The sequence below is a fragment of the Triturus cristatus genome, chromosome 6, assembly GCF_964204655.1.
Source record: "Triturus cristatus chromosome 6, aTriCri1.1, whole genome shotgun sequence".
Taxonomy (NCBI): domain Eukaryota; kingdom Metazoa; phylum Chordata; class Amphibia; order Caudata; family Salamandridae; genus Triturus; species Triturus cristatus.
Window position 1 is genome coordinate 1,240,908,595 of NC_140589.1, and position 22,712 is coordinate 1,240,931,306.

The following is a 22,712-nucleotide window of genomic DNA, read 5'->3' on the forward strand; positions in this document are numbered from 1 at the left end:
TACAAAGAATTTGCATAGTCCAGACGCGAGGTAACCAGAGCCTGGACTATGATTCTTCTGTGAGAGACAGAGAGCAAAGGTAAGAAGTTCCTCATCATTCTTAAAATCCCGAAACAAGTCCCTGCTACAGACTGAATCTGGGGTTTCATAGAAAGCGAGGAGTCCATCTTGACTCCGAGATTCTTGACCACGGTCACCGACGACCCAGGTGGGAACAGATCCCGCGGCCACCAATTATGCCAGATCTCACAGGGGCGGTGGCCAAAGAAGATAATCTCGGATTTGTCGGGATTACATTTCATTTGGTTATCCTTCAACCACGAGAAGACTTCAGAGAGACAGGTATTTATTGCATGACCATCAAACTCGTCGCCCTTCGCACAGGTGAATAGCAGCTGAGTATCGTCTGCATACGATACAATCTTTGCCCCGTGTTGTTCAGCGAGGCAGGCAATAGGGGTCATGTAAAGAGTGAACAAAGTTGGGCTCAAGATAGAGCCCTGCGGGACCCCAACATTCAAAGGTGGAATAGCAGCTGCAAACGGAGGGGACCATAAGGTTTGAAGACGATTACTGAGAAAGGACCTAATCCAACTCAGTGCCATGCCGCCTACACCCCCCTCGGCCAATCTTTGCACCAGTCTGTTATGGGGCACGGTGTCAAAGGCCGCGGAGAGGTCCAAAAGGACCAACACCGCGGTGCCTCCCCAATCAAGCGTGGCTTTAATGGTCTCCGATATTTCTGAAAGGGCTGTTTCGGTACTGAAATTAGCCCTAAAACTGGACTGACTAGGGTGCAAAAGATGGTTAGTCTCAATGTACTCAATGAGAATGGAGTTAACATATTTCTCCAGAACCTTTGCAAAAAAAGGAAGTAACGATATGGGACGGTAATTACCGGCTTCCTCCGGATCCACCGTGGGGTTTTTTAATAGAGGGAGAATTCTGGCATGTTTCCAGCACAAAGGCATATATCCTTCCCGCAGGGAGTTGTTTAAAATTCGATTCACTATGGGGTTGATAGCCTCAGCAATAGCCGACAGCACCCTGGCAGGACAGGGGTCGGCCGGTGAGCCCGATTTCAAGGACTTCATAATAGATAGTGATTGGACCATGGAGATAGCAGGAAACTGCAAAAGGGAGAATTCAGAACTAACAGCAACGCCGGAAAGATCTAGGTCTAAAGTTAAGTCCGGCGACTGTATTTCAAATACATTCTGAATCTTTTAAATTTTATCATAAAAGATAGAAGCCATCATGTTGGTCCATTTACTCGATGGCACAAATGGACGTCTGATCACTGCGGGGGAGGTAAAGTTTTTAACAATATTATAAAGTTCTCTGCTTTTATTGCCGGCTTGGTCAATTTTTGTTGAAAAGAAAAGTCTCTTTCCCCCTAGGACTTTCTGGTAGTGATCTCTTAGAGCTGCTTTGTAAGTCAATTTGTCAAGAACCAAATAATTTGCTCACCATATCCTTTCTAGATGTTTGCAGGCGGTTTTACTTTTCCTTAGCGCTTCAGTGTACCAGGGGGCAGAAGCACGAGACGTTTTTGTTGCTCTCAGGGTAGGGGGGGGGGCAAGTTATAAGGCTCTAAGGGATAGCCATTGATCCAAGGAATGCACATCATTTTCGAGAGTTCCACAGAATGCAATGGGGTGGGATTGCAGGGCGCTCTGTTATGGCCTCAGAAGTAATTTGGTTAAAAGGCCTAAAACTGCTAGCGCAGACATTTACCAATGGACAGGATCGATTGAGACTCTTAGGGACTCTAAAATGAACCAAACAGTGGTCAGACCAGGTAAGGAGAAGAGGGACTTCAACATCTAATGTAGTTGAAGAAAAAATCTGGTCTAAAATATGACCCTTATCGTGAGTAGGCAGGTGAACAAAAGGGCTCAGGCGTAATATATCAAGGGATTCATACAATTTAAGCACGTCCGGTGCTAGCAAATTGTCCATGTGTAAGTTAAAATCACCAAGGACCAAGCAATGACTATATTTAGCGGCTAAAGGAGAAATAATGTGGCTGATTGCCTCCAGGAACTTCCCAGCCGGCCCTGGTGGCCGATAAATAACCGCCCCGGCGATAGACTGATGGGTCGAGATGGTTAAAAGAAAACCCATGGACTCAGCGCCCTCGATCTCAGGGAGAGGTAGCGAAACACAGCTAAAGGTGCTTTTGTAAATAAGGGCTAGCACCCCGCCCCTCCCTTTACCCCTATCTTTCCTCAGGATCTGATAGACTGCGGGGATCGCCCCGGCAATAGTAGGGTTGGAAGCCTCGGTTAGCCATGTTTCAGTTAAAAACATCATGTCAGGGCGGGAGTCCTCTAATAGTTCCTGAAGTTGGAGCTCATGTTTTTTAACTGAGCGGATATTAAGCAGTGACGCTTAGAGGTACAGGCCGCCCCCACCCCTGTGCATTTTGTTCATCACTGGATGCAGTGTATCACCCTGTAACCCAAGAGCATGGGAGGCCAGCCAATTGCAATCTTTGCAAGGGACAGCCTCCACACTCAAAGCCGCGGAAGAGTGGGGTTTGCAAATCATACATCTACCAATACTGAGTAAAAGTTCCCTATCATAAGTGATAGATGGCAGCATCTTATTAGAAGATCCGACGACCGGTCTAGCGCCGGCCGCCTCCGGGACGCTGATGGGCGCAGACGGGCTTGCCTTAGGCGCGCCTTCGGCGCACTCGCGCAACGTCCCGTTTTGAAGGCTGCATGAAAAAAACAACTAGACCGCGTCCGTCCCAAAAGATGGCGGCGTCGGTCGAAGTGGTTAGAAAAGATCAGGGTTAGATTCCCCCGCCCTCTCCAGCAGCAAAAGATCTGTTATTTCCCCAAACACCCCCGTGTTCAAATCACAATACACAAAATACAATTTAAAATGGTCAGAATTAAAAAACGAGTGCAATCAAAATTACTGGCTAAAAATGGTCGAAGGCAATTCAAACTAGCAGCAAATATAACGTGGTAGCACAAAGAGTCTGGTTCGGGAATTATGGGTTCGAGCACGCTCGCGCAACATCCCGTTTTGAAGGCAGCATGAAAAAAACAACTAGACCACGTCCGTCCCAAAAGATGGCGGCGTTGGTCGAAGTGGTTAGAAAAGATCAGGGTTCGATTCCCTCGCCCTCTCCAGCAGCAAATGATCTGTTATTTCCCCAAACACCCCCGTGTTCAAAGCACAATACACAAAATACAATTTAAAATGGTCAGAATTAAAAAATGAGTGCAATCCTAAATTACTGGCTAAAAATGGTCAAAGGCAATTCAAACTAGCAGCAAATATAACGTGGTAGCACAAAGAGTCTGGTTCGGGAATTATGGGTCAATGGTCAAAGGCAATTCAAAAGCAGCAAATATAACGTGGTAGCACAAAGAGTCTGGTTCGGGAAGTATGTCAGTGTTCTTTTTTTCCTCGTCCCAACGCGGTTCCTGGAGACCCAGCGGTTCCTTGGCCTGTTTTTTCGGGCCTTTTTGACACCTTCGGGCTTTAAGGCGTGGGAGACCTGCAAGCGACAGATGTCGGTCACGGATCCACGCTCGATTTGTATGTGGTGCCTTGGAGAGCACCACAACTCCAAAGAGTGCGACACCTGTCAACAGATGAAGCCTAGGTCCCTTAGGGAGCGTCGTATGAAGCTGCTGGCCGCCCGATGTCTGGTCCTGCTCCTTCATGCCGTCGATCTTCCCCTCCGGTTCGGCGTCACTCGCAGGGTCGTTCCCGCGAACATTGTTCGAAGGTTGGCAAACATAAGCGTAAGTTGCGGAGGACATCCTCCGGTCAGCGTGATGCTGGGGCCTGCGGCTCTCGGTCCTTGCCAGGCACGGGCACCCAGCAGTCGTCTCCCCCATACCCACCCTTCCCGGGTGTCGGAGCGACTAGAACCCAAATGGAGGCCTACTCTAAGGCACGCCAGTCTTTCTTTGGGTTACCCTCTCTCTCTGGTGCGCCAACGGGTCTCACAGAGGAGGAAGGCACTCATGTTGGTTCTTCGCCGGCTTCGACTGCTCAAACTATTGCGTATCCCTTTGGCTCTATCTGGCCTTTTCCTTTCAGTGTGTGAAACGTGGCATTAGTCTATGAAATCAGTGTCTAGCCTGCAGATTGAGGGTCCAGAGGCAGACTACTGGAAAGACCTGAGATCTGGAGTTGAAGCCCCTGCCCCCAAATGGCCAAACTCCCTTATTGTTTGGGAATTCAGAACCGCCCGCAGAACAGCAGATGTAGCTCTTTAAACTTAATATAATATAGGCAACAGGAAGGCAGTAAATCTATCTCAGGGTTGAGGAAACTTCAACCATCCTTTTGAATCTGCAAACCAGCCTAATTCTGGCATTCTGAACATCTCGCAGTATGTTGAGAAACTGGGAGATGTTTGAATGGTTTGTTGAAATAGTTAGCAATCCCCTGCTTACTTGGGGCCTGGTTTACAGAAAATGCATTAATCGACACATTGTGGGCTTTTGCTTACAGTGTGCATTGATTAACTTATTTTCAGGAATTCACGGACTCCCAAAGTGCAGGCCATTAAAACCTAAGCAGTTCAATTTGAATATTAGCAAATTATACAACTCTGGATGTGCTAATGGTCTATTATGCTTATACCATGACAGGCAATAAGCTGTATCTTGCATTTGTGGTGCATGTCTGTAGGACATGAGGTATGGCTTCTTTCATAGATGCACATGCTTAAATCATTCCTGTCATCAGACCCCGAATTACCATATAATAGTGTTAATATAGCCATATATACCACAACAGTGTTTAGTAGCACAGTCACCTTGAGCAAAAAAGAGACATGGGTACCAACACTTCTCCCCCTTATATTCCTCCATCTCCTCTTCCGATTCCAAACATCACACCATCAAATTCACCACCTCCAATGTCACCAGACTCACAGGATGACAGTTTCGATGATGAGGATGGGGATGGCGTTGGGGATGATCATCATATCCCACTGACCCAGATTTACCACACAACACTGACCCATGGGATGATTACGATAAGGACACAGATATACCAAATGACCCTGATCTATATTCCTCTAGGCCTTCCCCACCTGATGACAACATTGGCTTTGCGCAACTCATCAACAGGGCTGCCCAATATCACGGGGTGGAACTACAAAGTGACCCTCTAGAAGAGGAATTTCTTGTAGAAACGTTTACACATTCCCAGAGGTCTATTAACATTCTACACATGCTAAAAGGCTTGTTAAATCATACTAAAGAGGTATTCAAGGATCCTGTTAGAGCCCAAATACTAACACCTTGGGTAGATAAAAAAATCTGAAAGAGACACGTTAGTGATAGATTCCTTACCTTAGAATATCCCCAGGCATCCGACTGGATCAGGAAAGTCTTTCGTCAGCAGTACCCCTGCGCGTCGATAGGCGTTGTTGTGCGGCTCCGCGTACGTCGCTGGCGTCCTAGTCGCCGAGATGACCTCATCGGAGCTACTTAGATGCGCCCACGCGCGCTGACGTCAGTTCTTTTTCCGCGCCAGCAAGCGCAGATCCGAGAGAGAGCGGTACTCCTAGTCATATGTTTGACTTGTTTTCTGAGACTTGTTTCTCTTGTTTGTCGAGTACTCGACTTCTGGTGCAGTATGGATGCCCAGGTTTCAGTCCTGTAGGGACTGCCTTCGGAACATGTCGGCGAAGGACCCGCATGTCGTGTGTCACTTCTCCTTCGGGCACATCCATAACCCCGAGACGTGCCCCAGTTGTCGGGCCACGGCGCCGAAGGCTTGCGGGAGCATTCCCGACAGTTGTTTGAGGCCCAGCACTCCGCGCCACTCAAGGTCCCGTGCCAGTGGGCGGTCGAGGGACCAGTCGCGGAGCCGACACCATCGTTCATCGGCATCGGTTTCAGATAAGTCGAAGCGCCACACCAGGTCGAAGACGCGGCGTCGCTCTTCGCCTACCCCTCACCGGACGCGGTGGAGGGGGCGAGGGTCACTCCCTCTCGACTCCGGTGGAGCCTCCGTTGTTGCCTGCGGCCTACCCGCCTTCCCCGGGGCTGACTCCAGATGGAAAACAGGTGTTCCTGTCGGCCATGGGCCGTTTATTTGCCCCTTCGGGTCCCTCCGGAGCACCTTCGGGCCCCGTGCAGCCGTTGGGTGGTTCTGCCCCCGTGCCGCTGCCTTTGGCCCCGGCTACGCCGGCAAAATACCCTTGGGCTCCGTTGACTCCGGCCTCGGCCCCGCGGTTGGCTCCTGGCCTCGGCCCCGCGGTTGGCTCCTGGCCTCGGACCCGTCGTTGGCTCCTGGCCTCGGACCCGTCGTTGGCTCCTGGCCTCGGACCCGTCGTTGGCTCCTGGCCTCGGACCCGTCGTTGGCTCCTGGTCTCGCGCCGCCGGCTGGCTCCGGCCTCGGCATCAGACACGGCGCTGTTGCCGCCACGGACGGACTACGACGAGCTTGGATTGACCTATTGTCCACCAATTCCTAGCCCGAGAAAGGAAATTTTCTCCCTTTCCCCGTCCTTCTCGGCCTCTCAAACAGCCGACGGCAAAGACTGGGAAGGGTCTGGGCACCCTCTCGCAGCTCAGTGTGAGGATGCACCACACTAGGATGCCAAAGTGGAGGATCTGAGCGATCTGGATTTATCTCCACGCCCCGGTACACTGTCCCCTTCCTACGTGGCAACGGAGCAGTATGGTACAATTTCTGTGGTGTTGCGCAGGGCGGCTGAGGCTCTCCACCTCGAGCTCCCTGCGGTGTCTCTCAGGACCAATCTCCTGACTGAGGTGTTTCGGCCGGGGGCCTCCTCCACGGAGCCGCTGCTGCCCTTTAAATACGCACTTACAGACGTCATCTTGGGCGCCTGGTCCACGCCTCCCACAGGTACTCCTGGAATGTGGCACGACGGCATCGCCTAGCCCTGGGCGACCCCAGTTTCCTCACATAACACCCGACGCCTTAGAGTCTGGTTGTCCAGGCTTCTGCTTCTCCCAGCGCATTCCCTTCCGCACCTCCGGATAGGGTACCCAGAAAAAAAAAACTTGAGCGGTCTGGGAACAAGGTTTTACCTCTGCCACTTTGGGACTGCGGACAGTGCATACTGCATGCCTTTTAGCCCGCTATTCCCACTCTGTGTGGGACACAGTGGCGCTGGTGCTGCCTCAGTGTCCGGACGCTCAGACGGTACTCTCCCAAACAATTACCGAGGGGAGAGATGCAGCAACGTTTACTATACGTGGGGGCCTTGATACCGCTGACTCCCTTGGCAGGGCAATTTCCACAACTGTGGCGCTCCGCCTAGCTCAGAGCCACTGGCTTCTCAGGGGGATGTCCAGAATCCTTTGTTGGACACGCCCTTTGATGGCACACGCCACTTTGGTCAAAACCCGGATGGCACGTTGGAACGTTTTAAGGACTCCCGGGCAACGGCCCAGTCCTTGGGCCTTTCCGCCACGCGCACTCAATCGGGGTCTACCTTTCGATCCTTTCGTAGCAGGGACGAGGCGCCCAAACAAGTTCCTTTCAAAGCTGCAGACCTGTGCAGCAGCAGTCTCGGCGCAGCTGCTGAAAGGGGACCTGCAGAGGTGGGTCACGGGGCCAGCGGCCGGATCAATTTGCCGCCGCCCCTGCCACCACGGCCTCCAAATCTTCCTAGTCCGGGGTTTTCGCACCATCACTTCGGACAGTTGGGTTTTGCAGATGGTCCGAAGGGGCTAGTCCCTCCCATTCTGGATTGCCCCTCTGGCCGTGCTCCCTCCGTACCACCGCATGTCGGGGGATCACTTGGCGCTTCCCCAGCAGACGTTCCGGCCCTCTTGGCCAGAGGGGGCTGTTGAGCGCGTTCCAATGCCAATAGTAGGTCGTGATTGTTATTCCCACTACTTCTTGATTCCAAAGAAGGACAAGGGCATGCGTCCTCTTTTAGGCCTCCGGTACGTCACTTCTTCCCTTCGGAAGAAAAAGTTCAAAATGCTCCCTCTTTCAGTTCGCCATGCTCCCTTTCGGCCTTACCAACGCCCCTCGAGTGTTCACAGAAGTAATGGCAGTGGCCGCAGCTCATCTGCGCATATTAGGGGTTTCAGTCACCCCTATCTTGACTACTGGCTGTTGACGGTGGGCTCGCCCCGAGCAGTCATCTCACACCTCCAAACTACAGCCAACCTCCTGCATTTGCTGGTGTTCTCCATCCATGTGCCGATGTCGCATCTGGTTCCCTCTCAGAAGCTCCTCTTCATCGGAGCGGATCTGGACACGGCGCGATTTCGGGTTTATCTTCCCGAACAGCGCGTCCGGGTCAATCGGCCTCTGAGTTGGGTCAGCGGCAGATGACTCTTCCTTCCACAACCGGAGCACACAGTGGTAACAGGAGTGTCCCTCCGGGAATGGGGCGTCCATATGGGGGAAGCGGAGATCAGAGGCCTCTGGTCTCTGGCGTAGTCTGAGCTCCATATCAATCAGTTGGAGCTTACGGCGATCCTGCTTGCACCTGAACCATTCTTTCCCTCTATCAAGAGGACAGTAGGGCAGGGGTTCTCGGACGGCACCACCGCCATGTGGTACTGCAACTAGCAAGGCGGGGTGGGGTCGTGGACCCTATGTCAGGAGGCTCTGCACCTCTGGACGTGGCTAGACTGCCAGGGCATTCTACTGGTGGTTCAACACTTGGCAGGTTCTGTGCACACCGGGGCAGACGAACTCGGCCGCAGGTGCATCATGGATAACGAATGGCGTCTTCATTTGGAGGTGGCACAAGGTCTCTTTCAGCAATGGGGAGAACCTTGGTTAGATCTATTCGCCACCAAAGGGAACGCGCAATGTCATCAGTTCTGCATGTTGGAATTTCCAAGGCGGAGCTCGCCTTTCCGCCTATACCACTTCTACCCAAAGTGCTAAAGAAGATCAGACGCGACCGGGCCCAAGTTATTCTTGTGGCACCGGATTGGGCTCGAAGAGTTTAGTATCCCGAGCTACTCAGTATAAGCGTGGATCCTCCGATCCCACTGCCTCTTCGGGAGGATCTTCTGTCACAGCAACAGGGGACGGTCCTCCACCCAAACCTGTCCAGCCTCCACCTCCTTGCGTGGAGATTGAGCGGCGACAGTTGATTCCATTTGACTTGCCTCCTGAAGTCTGTAATGTGAATCTGGCAGCCAGGCGTCCCTCACCTAAACTGTATACGCCTGCCGGCGGAACAAATTTGTGGCATGGTGCACAGCGAAAGCTGTGGACCCCCCTTTCTGCCCCTCTTTCTGAGGTCATTTTGTTCCTTCTCTCTTTGCCCCAGCAGGGCTCTGCTCTGGGCACTGTTAAGGGCTACCTCTCTGCTCTTTCAGCCTTTTTCAGGCTGCCTGATCAACCCTCTCTTTTCAAGTCCCCTGTTGTCCATAGAATTCTCAAAGGCTTTACTCACCTGGTTCTCACATACGTAATGTGCGCTCCCTTTGAGCCTCTTCATAACTGTCCTTTACGGTTATTGACTTTGACAACTGTCTTCCTGGTGGCTATCACCTCCGCTAGGCGCGTTAGTGAACTCCAGGCTCTTTCATGCAAACCTCCTTTCCTGGCGGTTCATCCGGACAAGGTTGTACTTCGGCCACATCCCTCCTTTTTTAGCAAAAGTAGTCTCTGCCTTTCATCTGGGGCAAAATGTCACTCTGCTCACTTTCTTTCCACCTCCGCACCCTTCCGGAGAGAGGCTCCACCGTCTGGACCCAAAACGTGCGCTTTCATTCTACCTCAACCACGCACGGCCGTTCTGGGTGGATGACCAGTTCTTTGTTGGCTACGTGGGCGCCAAGAAAGGCCGGTGGGTTGTCCTTTGCATTAAAGCCTGTTACTCTCTGGCTAAAAAGGAACCTCCGGTAAAGCTGCGCGCACATTCTACCAGGGCGACGGCAGCTACTACTGAATCGGGAGGCGGTGTCCCCCCTGCAGGGCATCTGTCAGGCAGCCACTTAGGCCTCGCTGCATACTTTCACTTAGCACTATTGCCTTGACAGTCAAGACCGGAGAGAAGGCTTCTTTTGCCGTTCGGTTCTCCGTGACTTTGTGGTGTAGTCTCACTTCGCAGACCCACTACCGGGGTTGGTATTGCTTGGGTATGTATTCTAAGGTAAGGAATCCATCACTAACGTGTCTCTTTCAGATGCACAAGTTACTTGTGTAACGATATATCTGTAAGAGACATTAGTTAGTGATAGATTCCTTACCACCCGCCCATCCTCCCAGTTCTGCGAACTGTTCTCTAGGGTTCAGGTCATCCCTTTCAGGGTCCTAGTTCTATTACACCAGTAGTCGGTCTCTGGCATGGCTCTGCGCTCCTTGCGCTGAAAAGTCGTGTACAGAACGGACGTCCGCGCGCGCGAGCGCGTCAAAGTAGCTCCGACGACGTCATCTCGGCGACTACAATGCCAGTGACGTTCACGGAGCCACACGACGATGCCTACCGACACGCAGGGGTACTGCTGACGAAAAACTTTCTGGATCCAGTCTGACGCCTGGGGATAGTCTAAGGTAAGAAATCTATCACTAACTAATGTCTCTTACAGATATATCGTTACACAAGTAAGTAACTTGTGCTACAAGGCCGCTCCTTCAGACCCTGTATACATAAGAGGTCAGTTACCACTAGACTCTCTTGTTGTGTTTAATGCCAACAAGACAGCAAACTCTCAAAACACCGGTGACGCTCCTCCTCCTGATAAGGAGTCAAAACTTATTGATGCATCAGGCCAAAGGGTAGCTTCCCAGACTGTCAACTCGTGGCATATTGCCAATGCTGAAGCTCTATTGGCACGTGCGACAGGGCACGTTATGACGAATTAGAAAAACTTCTACAACATTTGCCAGGAGAACATGAGGCCAAAGCTAAAGACCTCATTCAGAAAGGGAAGCTCATCACAAACACTTCCATAATATGCGCCCTGGATGCTGCAGACACAGCTTTGCGTGCTATTAACACTAGCATACTCCTGCGGGACATGCTTGGCTTTGAATCTCTGGATTCAAACAGGAGGTACAATCCTCCATACTTAATCAGCCCTTCGATAAAGAACATCTTTTCGGGGCAACAGTGGATACTTCATTAGAGAAAATGAAGAAAGATACTGACACCGCAAAATCCATGGGAGCCCTACAATTACCTTCTAGCAGGGGCTTCTTTCATCGCTCCTTCTACAGGGGTGGCTCAAAAACAATGTTGTCAGAAAATCCCTCCTACTCTTACAAGGGGAACAACCAATCTAGCCCCTCCAGAGGCTATTTTTGCGGAAGTTACAGAGGAAACAATAACAAGGGCAGAGGAAGAGGCAACTCCACCCACACTTCCCCTGCCAACAAACAATGACTTCCCCCCACTACCCCCAACCATTTCATTCCCGTCGGGGGACGTCTCTCACAGTTCCTACCTGTCTGGAATTCAATCACCACAGACAAGTGGGTAATGCAGATTATCCAAAATGGTAATTTCCTGGAATTTACCAGCACTCCACTAACAATCCTTCCAAAAGAGCGGACAATGTCACCAGAACATCTCACCCTCTTAAAACAAGAGGTCCTCTCTCTCTTACACAAACATGCAATAGAACCAGTCCCCTTACACCACCAAGGAACAGGAGTGTACTCCATATACTTTCTAATTCCCAAAAAGGACGGCTCTCTCAGGCCCATACTGGACCTCAGACAGCTAAACCTCTACATTGTCGGACCACTTCCACATGATAACCCTATAAGTGCTCCCACTGCATCAGCAAGGCGACTTTCTTTCTACTCTAGATTTAAAGGACGCCTATTTTCATATTCCCATTCATCCGGCTCATAGGAAATATCGCAGGTTTGTGGTAGACAGACAACACTACCAATTCAAAGTGCTCCCATTCGGGGTCACTACAGCACCAAGAGTATTCACCAAGTGCCTAGCAGTAGTAGCAGCTCATTTAAGAAGACAACATTTTCACGTCTTCCCTTACTTAGACGACTGGCTAATAAAAGCCAATTCACAACACCGCTACCTACACCACACTCACAAAACAGTTCAACTTCAAGACTTGGGATTCACTGTGAACCTCACCAAGTCTCATCTGCATCCCTCCAACACACACCAGTATCTAAGAGCTAGAATAGACACCCACAAAGCTCTAGTGTACCCCAACCCAGTCAGAATATGCAACATGCAAACACTGATATCACAATTTTAACCGCATCGCTCACTACCATCCCGAGTGTTTATGCAGTTAATCGGAATGATGGCGTCTTGCATTCTAATTGTTCCTTACGCAAGACTCCAAATACGTCCCCTACAAAAATGCTTAGCACTTCAGTGGAACCAGGCTCCTGCTCCGTTAACCGATCTGGTGTTGGTGGATGGCCGCACTCATCGCTCTCTGCAGTGGTGGAATACACAAAACCTTTTCAAAGGACAGCCATTCTTCGACCTGGTTCCACAAATAGTCCTCCCAGCAGTTGCATCCCTCACTGGTTGGGGAGCTCATCTTCAACAATATACCATTCAAGGCATATGGACACAACAACAAAAGCAACTCCACATAAACCATCAAGCGCTGCTAGTAATTTTTCTACCATTTAAAGCTTTTCAACTTCACATAGTAGGCAAGGCTGTCCTAGTCCGTACAGACAATATGACAGTGATGTACTACATACAAAAACAAGGGGGGGGGAGGGGGGGACACACAATCTACAGCTTTTACACCTAGCTCAAAGCATATAGACATGGGACATACCTCAAAAGATATATTTCCTTGCGGAACATCTCCCAGGAGTAAACAAGGTAGCAGATCCACGAATGGGAACTACATCCTCAAGTACTCCTCCCATTCTTTCAGATGTGGGGCTACCTACAAATAGATCTGTTCGCCACACACCTCAACGTGAAATGCCCAAACTTTGCGTCCAGGTATCACACCCACTGTCCAAAGGTAATGCGACATGGATGAATTGGTCAAACAAATTTGCTTACGCTTTTCCACCTCTCCCGCTAATTCCATTAGTGGTTCGGAAGCTCAAGCAGCATTCCCTCACAATGATCCTAGTTGCTTCCACATGGGCTCGACAACCATGGTACACAACCCTGTTGGAACTATCAGTAGTTCCTCATCAAAAGTTACACCTCTCCCCCAAGCTTCTCACTCAGAACCATGGAGAGATAAGGCATCCAGATCCCAGTCAACTCAACCTTGTGATCTGGCACCTGAAATCATAGAGTTTGGCAATCTTAATCTTCCGCCAACTACATGGATGTCATTAAAGAGTCTAGATGTCCTACAACAAGAGCATGTTATGCAGCGAAATGGAAATGTTTTTTAATTTATTTTACTAACAATAATATCAGCCCCTTAGATTCTTCTACTCAAAACATAATTTGCTATCTGTTACATTTACAGCATGCTAATTTAGCATATGCATCTATACGATTACATCTTGCCGCAATTGCGGATTACCTACAAAACAGACAACACTTGTCTTTGTTTCGGGTACCCGCTATCAAAGCCTTTATGGAAGGACTCAAAAGAATTATTCCTCCTAGACTTCCACCTTCTCCGTCTGGAATCTTAACATAGTCCTTACAAGACTCATGGGCCCGCCATTTGAGCCATTGCATAAATACGAACTACAATTTCTGACTTGGAAGGTAGCCTTCCTTATAGCCATCACATCTCTTAGAAGAGTTGGTGAGCTCCAGGCACTGACCATACAAGAACCCTTTTTACAAATTCACCACAATAAAGGGTTCTTAGGACTAACCCAAACTTTTTCTCTAAAGTAGTAAACCAGTCTGTTGAGTTACCAGTGTTTTTCCCCTCAACCAGACTCAGTAGCAGAACATGCTCTTCACACGTTAGATGTGAAAAGAGCTATACTTTATTATATTGAAAGAACCAAATCTTTTAGGAAAACTAAACAGCTCTTTGTTGCTTTTTCCCCACCACATAAAGGCAATCCCATTTCAAAAGCTGGTATTGCACGGTGGATAGTTGAATGCATCCAAATATGCTACCTCAAAGCTAAACACACCTTAACAATTCCCCCTAGAGCGCTCTCTACACGCAAACTAGGGACTTCTATGGCATTTTTAGGGAACATATCCTTAGATGACATTTGCAGGGCTGCAACATGGTCTACACCACACACATTCACAAAGCTCTGTTGTGTAGATGTGTTAGCAAAACAACAAGCTAGTGTAGGCCAGGCAGTTTTAAGAACATTATTTCAAACCATTGTAACAGATACAGGTTAGCCACCGCTGGGAAGATAACTGCTGAATAGTCTATGCTAACGCATATGATCTACAGCTCATATGCCTTGAACAGAAAATGCTACTTACCCAGTATGCATCTGTTCTTGGCATATAGAGCACCCACCCGCCTCCCCGGGTACCTTTATCTGTTGCAGTATTAGCTCACTTAGATACACTATACGTGGACATCTTTTTCTACTCTTACTAACTCCATCATCAACCCTCACGGCAAAACAATCTGGGGATGGAGTCGATGCCCATGCGCACTATCACCAAAGGGAGGAGTCACCTACGTCGTGACTACAAAGACTTCTCAGAAGAAGAACAAAATGCAAACATCCGGGCCCAACACCAGATGGCGCTCTATACTAACGCATATGAATCTACAGCTTTATATGCCAAGAACAGATGCATACTGGGTAAGTAGCATTTTCCTTATACTACACATCAAGTGTGGGAAAACTCTGGATAAAGCGCTGGTCTTTTTACCTACTTTGGCTGCCTAGATTTTGGACCAGGCACAACTTGAGCTACACCTTGTATTTTGTTATTGATTTCCTCGATCTGGCCCAAAGCGATGATTTCTTTGTCACTACAGCAGGAACTTATTTAAGGAAGTAAAATAAAAAACACTTTTCCAGACCTGGGCCTCCCTCAACCAACTACACAATATTGGCTCATGACCTGAAGAAAGTAAGGCAGTATTTTTGCCAAACGAGGGTGGCGTTTCCTCAGGAAAAAAGACAACCCACCCCCACATCTTTTTCAAGGAGATGCACAGTGCCTCTCTAAACATTTCAGTAAAGGTGTTTAAACTCAAGCATCTGGAGTTTGATAATTGGAGTTTTCAATAGAAGCACCTACCAAAATACCTTTTAAGGATAAAAATAACTTTGACTTAACGTCAAGAAAGAAAGTGTGAAAAAAAATTATATATATATATATATATATATCGGCAAAGCACTCTCCTCTCTCGTATCCGACCAGCTGAGCAGAAGGGAGCACGGACCACAAGATTCTTTTTCAAATATCTGTTCGTTTATTCAAGACTTAAACAAACAAGGCAGCCATTACGCGTTTCATCCCTCCTGGGGGACTTGATCACATGACGCCTATATATATAGTCCAATATATGTAAAAAAAATGGGACAATAATCTTACAATCCTTTGCTGAATGTCTTCTTTTTTTTTTTCGGTCGGGCTTAGGCAGTCTACAATCCTTCCATCGTTCACTTCCAAATGTTATCTCGGGCTCTTCTCTGAACCCTACTTTGTTTAATATACATGCAGATCCTCTTGCCAGGCTTGTTACTTCTCTGGCTTGGAGGTTCTGACAAACTAGGACAATACCCAGATCTTTCTTCAGCTAGATGGAGACACTGCTCTCTCTCTCTCTCTCTCTCCAAGGAATTTTCATTCTTGCCTTACTTTGATTGCTGTCTTGGTGAGAAGAATTTCCCTCAAATTCAACTCTGATAAGACACATGATTATCGGAGAATCTTCATTGAATTTGGCAAATGAATGGTGGCCTCTCTCACTGGTCTCCTTCCACACCTGCTGTCTGCCGCGCTGTAACCTGGGTTTTATTTTTGATGACAAAGTTGCCCAGCACAAATACATAAACTTACTTTTACATGCTTTTTCCATTTGAGACTGTAAAAAATAAAAACAAAATCTTTTTTATTTCTTCCAGCAGACTCGTGGTTCACTGTGCTACTGTGAGTTATCGAGTGGATTGTTGCAGTGCATTCTATTTGATGCTTCATATGTATCTTGCAAAAGTTGCAACTTATACAAAGTATGTAGCTAGACTACTGATGAGCCTTCCTCTTTGACCCTCCACCCACCATCATAAACTCATTAATTGACACCCTATTGAGCTAATGAAGGAATTCACAAGTCTTTGCATCTGCCAATAATCCAAATATGGCCAAAATCCTGCATTTATACTCCGGTTACTCAGCCATTACCGACTGACATATTTTTCTTCTACTTCTGCTCCTCTGTAGTTGTCCCTAAAGTGTGCAGAGGCAAAGCTAGCGGTCAGAATTTTGCTTACCCAGCAGCCAACATCTGGAACTCCATGCCTATACCACTGCATTTTACAGCAACCATTGAATTTTAGGACTAAAAACGTTTTTTGTTCTCAAACTAATCTCTTTCATCTTATGTTTACACCAGTGTGCTTTCAGTGTCAGAATGCCCTTTTGGCGAACCCATCTCTTCAGAACCTGTCAGCTTTCCCATCTAACCCACTGTTGACAATGGACATCCTGTGAGCTGCCAAGAAGCAGAAACTTGCAGCAGCTGTTTCATCTATTTTGCTGACTTGGGTCTAGTCAACAGCATCTCCATCCGTGCTTATGTGGTGACAGATGGTGAAGATATCAACCACAGTCACTTCCACGGTTGGGGTTCCTTCCCAACTTTAACCTTGACCCCTACCTGTGCCAGCATGTTAACCACCACCACCCATCCATTTGGTGATTCACCACCACACACCAGGTTGGTGATTCACCACCACACACCAGGTTGGTGATTCACCACCACACATCAGGTTGGTGATTCACCACCACACATAAGGTTGGTTATTCACCACCACACATCAGGTTGGTTATTCACCACCACATATCAGGTTGGCTATTCACCACCACGTATCAGGTTGGCGATTCACCACCACCACCTTGCATCAGGTTGGCGGTTCACCACCACCTCGCATCAGCTTGGCGGTTCAGCACCACCACGCATCAGGTTGGTGTTTCACCACCACCACGCATCAGGTTGGTGTTTCACCACCACGCATCAGGTTGGTGTTTTGCCACCATGCATCAGGTTGGTGTTTCACCACCACACATCAGGTTGGTGTTTCACCACCACGCATCAGGTTGGCGATTCACCACCACCACGCATCAGGGTGGCGATTCACCACCACCACGCATCAGGGTGGCGATGCACCACCACCACGCATCAGGTTGGCGAGTCACCGCCATCACCAGCAGGCATCAGGTTGGCAATTCACCACCACCCATCAGGTTGGCTATTCACTACCACCACGCATCAGGTTGGCGATTCATGCAAGTGCCATGTTGGATGCTATATTAATGGGATAGAAATCTCTGAGTATAATGAGATCAAGGAATATTTACACACCAGGGACCGTATTACAGAAAATGCTCTGGAGGCACAATGGGCATGTCCGCTTGCTTTGTAAGCTCAAGGGGCATTTTGGTGCCCAAGTCCGTATTAGACATAGTTATTATCAGAAACAGTGGTTCCTGTGGAAAAATACAAAAAATCTGTACTGGTAAGTATATGCACAATCGCAATGAAAAATGAGTTAAGGTGATGTCAAAAGGAGAAAAGACCAAATACACTTTTGTTACACTTTATCATAGTTGTACTTTATATTTTGCAAGCATTATATACAGAAATAAATAAGAACAGTTGTGTGAGGTATCCCCAGTGAAAAAATGGAACCTAAAACATTAGTATTCGGTTTCCAAACTATTGTAAAGTCGAACATTTTGAACTGTACAAAAATAGAACGCGACTGTATACAATGATACACGCGGTTTTAATGGTTCGCTTTTGTTCTTTGTCGACGACGTTTCAACCCTGTGTGTAATGTAGAGTCTCTTCAGGACCTAGGAATGTAGGGACATCTACAAGGAAAAGGATAATACCAGAGTGTGGTCAATAGAGTGGCAACATTGCTTGAAGGAGAGCAAGGGGAAAGGTTCAAGGGTACCTGAATGGATGATTACGCAGCCACGTGAGGGGTGAGTGCCACAGGTGAGTGATGAAGAAAGAGGTAAAAGAATACTCACTTGGGACCCAGCCAGGTGCTAATTATGTGAGAGAAGGAAAAGAAGACGATATACAGCATTAGAAAGGAACACCATGTATTATAGGTCATGCCGACATATGTATCACACATTATGGTCTTCCCATTTGAGAACTTAACCCAAGTGGGAGTAGGGGAAGGCTGGCAATCAGTAGGTGACACAGCCAGATGACTTGGTCAGTGACGTGGAGAGGGATATTGTCAGACAGCAGTGTGTGCGAACTGTGAGAACTCTGTAAAGAATGGGGACAATGATCAGAAAGTGTGTGAAAGAATGCTGCTGCTCAAAGTGCCTGTAAGAAGGGTTCTTACCAGAATATTGATGCAGCATGCAGTGGATGATAACGCAGTACACAAGCGGTGCAGGCGCACCGACCTGTGTCTCCTGTTGTTGCCAATCGGTTATAGCAAGCAGGTAATTGGCACCAATACCTGTGATTTAGCATCGAATGGAAATTACTGGTCTCATACTAATAATCATAGTTATAGCGATGTGCACGCATAGAAGTCAAAGTGGTGAAGCTTACCAATAATTGTTTGTCTGTGGTGCATGCCAATTAAACGTGCATCCGTAGGACAGCTTGAGTCTGTCAGTTAGGAGATGTCCTGTAGGTAAACAGGAATCAGGGTGTTGGTAACAAGGAATTAGGCGATAGAAATGTACGCAACAAGGTTCATCACGTTGGGGGTGCCAGTCCTTACCTGATGCTGGGAAGAGTTCTTTAGCGCGTGTCTATCCACCACGCATCAGCATGACAGTGTGTGTCTGTCTGCTGGAGGCCGAAATGACACTGAGCCATCAGAGACCTTGTGATTAAATACACTCAAGTCCCGCCAAAACCGGATTGACCCGCAGCCATCACTCGTGATTGCCGCTTGTCGTGTCATCCGGTTTTCGGTGTCCTATGGAGAAAATAGAAGAAAGACCAAATGGTCAAAGTAAAGGACAGATTGAGGGAAGAAAAAATTAGAAATAGAAGTGAAAAAAATTTAGAAGTATAAAAACGCCGTGTGGCAAGGTTTTTGGCAGGCAACTGTGGATTACAGTAGGAAATAATAACATATCATAAATGTAGCACAGTGATGTTAACAAAAAAGCAAAAACAGGCTAGCAATTGCCCCCCGTATGTAGGAAATAAATAGTAATGGATGATGTATATGCCTCATTTTGTGAGCGCGTGATGTATGGGGCGCACAGTCAAGGTACAGGATGGAAAGGGGTACAGAGATGCCTGATAAAACAGTTTGTACATCAGTTGTGTATGCATCAAGGCAATGTTGTACAAAAACACGAGACCACGCAGGGCCTCGTGTCTGTAGTTGACATTCAAGCAGTGGGCGAGGCTACATTATACAAAGGCTGTTACAGTTAGTGGTTGGAACCAGTGTGGTCCGGTGTATCATAATTTTTGAAAGTACAGAACAGTGTACCTATAGAAACCTCGAGAGTGTGGTGCTTGCTGGCAATGCGAGAGTGTTACGTTTACAGACAAGTGAACGACAGAAGTGGGACACTTTTTGGTGATAGGCCTACATACACATCAATGATCGAGTGGTAAAGCAGCCATCATTGGTATTGAACCAAGATTCGTATTACAGATTGAATAGTATGATGCGCATGCATAGTTAGGAATTTCACAGTAGAATTTACAAATTCATAACATAAACAGTTCTGTCACTGCAGGTGTATATACTAACGCATGACAAGAGAATGCATGCACTCTGAGTGTTATGACCAAGAACCCATCAAGTAGTCACCCTTGATCTAGTTAGTTTGAGGTCACAAAACCTCGCCATTCTTCGGCACAATTTAGACCTTGGTCAGTCGAATTGGTCCTCTCTATCCAGCGGCATTCTAGTCGTCGTAGAATCTGTGAGAGGTCGCCACATCTTTCAGGGATCATAGCTTTGTCAATTACCTGCCATCGTGTGTCTGCAGCAGTGTGATTCTTTTCAGAAAAATGAGAGATTAAGGGAGCGTTGGACACAGATTGCCGTATGCGGCTCCGATGTTGTCCAATGCGTGCCTTGATAGGTTAGGTTTGTCCGATATAAGGCAGGCCACATGGACACCATATACAGTACACCACATTATGTGTATTGCAGTTGGAAAATAATTCCAATACATGTTTCACATTGGCATGTTCGAATGTATTGGTGTTGGATGTGAAGACACAAGAGACGCAGTTACCACACTTATGGTGTCCTTTGATTTCCGGTAGGCCCCAAGTGGATTGCAATGTGTTGGTTTCTGCACTGTGTTCTCAGTGGATGATCTTACTAAGTGATCCCTAATATTTGTGCCACTTTTAAAGGCAAACATGGGGGGCTTAATCTCTGGGTCAATGCTTTTAATTATGTCCCAGTTATTTGTTATTAAGTTGCGCACACTGAATGTGGTTACACAAATGAGTCTATCAACTGAGGCTCTCTCTTTGGTAATTAAAAGTTCTTCACTGTGACAGAACCAGGCACGTTTAAGTGATTTCTTCACTAGCCTGTTCGGGTAGCCCCTTGCCACTAGCTTGGCCTTCAATGTTTCAGCTTCTGCCATGTAGTCTTCCTTACTTGTACAGTTTCTGCACAAACGCAGAAACTGGCCAAAGAGTAGACCATCCCGTAGTGCACGTGGATGGTGGCTTTTATATGACTGAAGTGTGTTTCTCTCAGTGGGCTTTCTGTGAATAGAGGTGTACAAGACACCATCAGCATGCTGAATATTCAGATCTATAAAGGCTATGGTAGTTTTATGAATGGCGGAGGTGAATGTCAGATGTGTTTGAATATTATTGAGGCACATTACAAAGTTGTTGAATTCTATCTCACTGCCAGACCAAATAAGAAAGATGTCATCTATGTACCTTTTCCAACACTTAATGTTGGAGCGGTACATATTGGTGATATTGAGGGCAAATTTCTGTTCCACATGGTCCATGTAAATATTCGCCAGGTTTGGTGCATAAACTGCTCCCATGCTGGTACCGGAGCATTGCTGGTAGTAGCTGCCACCAGAGACAAAACAATTGCATTGTAATGCAATGTGAAGAAGCGAGATAATGAATGTGGTGGGTATCTGGATGGGCCTAGCTCTCGTCTCCAATAATCTTTCAATAACTTGAATGCTCTCATCTTGTGGTATGTTGGTATAAAGTGATGAAATATCAAGAGTTGCTAACCAGTCTGATTCAATGTTGTAAGGCATGCCATCAACAAGGTTAATCATATACATAGTATCCCTTACATATGTATCTTGTGTCAGGACAAACTCCTGAATAAAAAAGCCTATGTACCTTCCAATGGGCTCCAAAATGGACCCACACCCTGACAGAATAGGTCTGCCAGGGGGGTTTGTGGTGCTCTTCTGTATCTTCGGGAATGTGTAGAGGATGGGGGTTCTGGAATTTTCTGCATTCAAAAACTCAAATTCTTTCTTGATTTATGTGCCCCTCGTTCTTTCCTTCTGTGGTGACTTTCAATATCTCATTCCTGATAACTGGTAATGGGTTGGTACACAGTTTCCTATCACGAATACGACCGATGGAGGAAGCCCAGTAGTAAAGCTTGAAATCTGGAAGCTTGAAACCCCCTTGTGCATATGATAATTTGATTAACTTGAGAGCCCTTCTGGCACGCCTATACACCTATGACACTGTCTAATTTCTTTAAAAAGGGCCAAGGAACCTGCAGTGGAATAGGGTGAAACAAATATAAAAATTTAGGGAGGCTGTTCATTCTTATGGCGTTACACCTCCCATAGATACTTAGCGGAAGCTGATGCCAACTGCGCATTTTAGCCGAAACAGTCCTCAAAAAGGGGTCATAGTTTAATGTTACAATATCATCAACCTGACTATTGAGATAAGTTGCTGTTCATGTGACCCCTAATGCCGGAGGTAGGGCTTCACATTGAAAGTTTACAATTGTCTGAGTTTTAGCTAGGTTCCACTAATAGCCTGAAAAGGAGCCGAATTATGTAGCCTCTTGCATAATAGCTTCACCAGGATTGGCAGAGAAAACTGCAATATCGTCAGCATATCCCGTAACCTTAAGTTCCATACCGTTAAGGCATACAGGGGAGATCCCTCAATTGAGCAACAAATGCTTTATAAATAGCTCGATATAGAGGGCAAACAGCAGGGGTGACAATGGGTATCCCTGCCGTGTCCCCTGTTGAATGTCAAAGGTAGCAGATGTCAAGCCATTCAGTTTGATTGTGGCAACCGTCTTCTTATACAGCTTCTGTACAGAAGAGATAAACCTGGGACCTAGGCCGAATTACATCATGGTAAGCCATAGGGCCTCCCAGGCCACTCTATCGAACGCCTTTTCTGCGTCAAGCATAACCATACCCATCTGTTTATTAAGTTTGCGTGAGACGTCAAAGGCAGCTATGGCAGTACCTATATGTGCCATTGTGTCTCTACCAGGAACAAAGCCATGCTGTTGCTCTGATACCAGCTTATGGATGAGAGGAGCTAGACGGGAAGTCAGAATCATAGAGAAGATTTTGGTGTCTGCATTAATTAAAGATATCGGACAATAAGAACTTCTATCTTCTTTCGGCTTCCCCTTTTTAGGGAATACCACAATATTGGTTACCCTGCATGAGTCGGGAGCGTTGCCCCCATTAATAATGT

General features: G+C 47.4%; 1 protein-coding gene across 1 annotated transcript in view; it reads left to right on the top strand.

Moving 5' to 3' along the window:
• Positions 1–22,712, top strand: part of BIRC6 (baculoviral IAP repeat containing 6) — a 1,973,616-nt gene that overhangs the window by 820,188 nt on the left and 1,130,716 nt on the right. The window lies entirely within an intron of this gene.